Consider the following 704-nt stretch of genomic DNA (forward strand, 5'->3'; position numbering starts at 1 on the left):
CAATTCAGTAGTACCACGTGAATTCACACTTCCTCTTAATTCAACCAAATAGATTGCAAAAAACGTGAAAAGTGTTAAAAAAAATGCTATTGTGACCTTACTCAACAGCTACATCACCAAAAGAAAATAAAAACTGCAGTTTTTTGAACTATCAGAAAAGGTGATTTCAAAAGTTGTGCTTTGCTTTGGAAATGGCAAAGACTGACACGAAGAGAAAAAATAAACAAAACTGCATATATATTCTTTATTTTTGAGGTGAAGAAGTGACCTCCGTCCTCTGTTAAGATCTGTTAAGAATGTCAGAGCCAAAAAAGTGCTTACACAGGGAAAAATCAGAAAATCATAGGTTTTAAATGTAAAGTTTTTAATTCATTGTGTAAAAGATAATTTAATGAAGTTGGCGGAGGCATGACTAATTTATATATTTACATTTATATTTAGTCATTTGACGAGCAGTTTTGTCCAAAGTGACCTATAAAAGGGCACACTGAATAGGCTTAAATCAAGATGTATGCAGGCGGTAGTGCCAAGAACCTCTCCAATACCCATGAATGGTTTTGGTGCTTTATTGAGTCTGTTTTGATATATATGCTAGATGCACTGAATATTTCATAAACTGTGTTGACCATCTGAGTCAAACTTGTGCAAGCCATAAAACATAGCTCCCTTTTTTGTTCTCTAGGGGGCAGTGTCACACAGTCTTT

Source organism: Chanos chanos, chromosome 12 (assembly GCF_902362185.1).
Source record: "Chanos chanos chromosome 12, fChaCha1.1, whole genome shotgun sequence".
Taxonomy (NCBI): Eukaryota; Metazoa; Chordata; class Actinopteri; order Gonorynchiformes; family Chanidae; genus Chanos; species Chanos chanos.